Consider the following 2,027-nt stretch of genomic DNA (forward strand, 5'->3'; position numbering starts at 1 on the left):
CCTCACAGCTGTACATCACTCAGAGTGTAATTTTCCATGTTCTTTCACATTTCTCTGGAATCAAACCTTTATCTCTCTCTCTCTCTCTCACACACACACACACACACACACACACACACACAGTAAAACAACACAAAAGCTCATGTAAAGCGAGTTCCTGTGAATCAAACCATTGGGCATTTCTTTATAGGGGGGCCAGTTTCACCCTCAGGTTCAACTGAAGAGATGGAGTTGTGGAATGTCAGTTTTTGGTGGTGCTGGAGGAGGAGGAGATAAAGTCACAGTATATATACTGTACAAATCAATCTGTGCTGAAGACAAAACGACCCAACAACTCCAGGAGAAGAGAAGGTATGAAGAGCCATATATGATACAGAGAGAAACATCTGTTGTGTTTATAGGCTATTTGTACACAATAAATGATTATATATATAATATATATATTTTAATTATTATGAATATTAACAATTATCTTTGTTTTTTACAGCTTATACTTTGGCAGCTATGGCAGGTGGGTCAGCGGTCTTCAAATGTACTTCTGTATTTAATTATAAGCAGGACTTTTAACTTTAAGCTGAAGTGAAGTAAGAGCAGCTTCCGGTGTCATTCACTTCCAGTCATTTTACCTGTACAAAAACAGTCCGTTATGCTGCTTGATATTGCAAACATTTGGCATTTGCTATTATATATATATTTTTTTTTATTTTTTTTTTTATTTTCATAATCATATACACACTGGCTTAAAAATAAAGGTTCCAAAAGGGTTTTTTTTCGCATGCAGTGATGGCATAAAAGAGCCATTTTTTCTTAGAGGGAAGAACATTTTAATAATCTAAATAAACTTTTCCACTATAAAGCAATGGGAAGTTTCCATGGATGTTAAAGATTCTTCATGGAACCATCAATGCCAATAAAGAACCTTTATTTTTAAGATCGTAGAGCAAATAGTTTTACCATTTACTGCACTTGTTATTCTTCTATGAATCGGAAATCTCACATTTGCACATTCAAAGAAACTAGCTTACTTCCAGGTTGAAAAATACGATTTTAAGATCTATCCAAGTCTGTCTGTCCGTCCATCTGTCTCTCCATCTCTTGAGCGCTGGTGTTTGCTTGATTCTCCACAGACAAAAGCTTTAAACAGGAGTTCCTGGAGACTCACAACCAGTACCGTCAGCAGCATCAGGCCCCGCCGCTGACGTACAATGAGGATCTGTGCAGCGCGGCTCAGAAGTGGGCAGAAGACATGCTGAGCAGGAACTCATTGGGCCACAGTAACACTAAGGATGGGGAGAATGTGTTTTATGCCTTTAGCTCCGAAAAAAAGACACCTACAGGTAAAATCTGCAGCTTAATAATTAAGTACAGCATGTTCAAAATGAGTGAGAACATTAAAAAATATATTTAGCCTGTTGTTTTGTATATTGTAGGGAAGGAGGCTGTAGACTCGTGGTACAGTGAGATCAAAGATTACAATTTTAAAAAAACAGGATATCAACCCCAAACAGGTAATATTAATTTTGGGATTAAATGATTTCATTGGAATATATAACAATAAGGAAATTGTTTTTAGAGATTGACATTATTTTAATGGCCTTTATTATAATCTCTGTGTAATTGTGATATATATAATCTGCAGGGCATTTCACCCAGGTTGTGTGGAAGTCGTCCACAGAGCTCGGAGTTGGGATGGCTACTGATGGAAAAACAGTTTTTGTCGTTGGTCAGTACAGACCTGCTGGAAACATAATCGGTGATGGTTACTATGAGAAAAATGTTCTACCTAAAGCTAAATAATGATTGTTTTCTTTCTTTCTTTCTTTCTTTCTTTCTTTCTTTGATTTGATAGCTCTAAATGTAAACATTTGCATGATTTTGGTAGATGCTTTTATTCAAAGTGACTTACTCATCATTATCAGTTTAAATATGAAAGATAGGCCTGTAATAGATCAAATCCTGTGTGTGTGTGTGTTGTTTTAATAAAGTCATTGCATCAAAAGCAAATGTGCATTTATTATTAACTAGCT

The 2,027-nt window shown here is 35.9% G+C and overlaps 1 long non-coding RNA gene across 1 annotated transcript; it reads right to left on the reverse strand.

Annotated features, from left to right (window-relative positions):
• Window positions 1-423: 423 nt before the first annotated feature.
• On the reverse strand, window positions 424-1,166 carry LOC127494871 (uncharacterized). The gene is made up of 2 exons (XR_007924999.1): window positions 1,026-1,166; window positions 424-626 (listed from the first exon to the last, which is right to left on the reverse strand). It is a non-coding gene; the product is annotated as an uncharacterized LOC127494871 (long non-coding RNA).
• Between the last annotated feature and the right edge of the window lie 861 nt (window positions 1,167-2,027).

The sequence above is a fragment of the Ctenopharyngodon idella genome, chromosome 14 (genome assembly GCF_019924925.1).
Source record: "Ctenopharyngodon idella isolate HZGC_01 chromosome 14, HZGC01, whole genome shotgun sequence".
Lineage (NCBI taxonomy): Eukaryota > Metazoa > Chordata > Actinopteri > Cypriniformes > Xenocyprididae > Ctenopharyngodon > Ctenopharyngodon idella.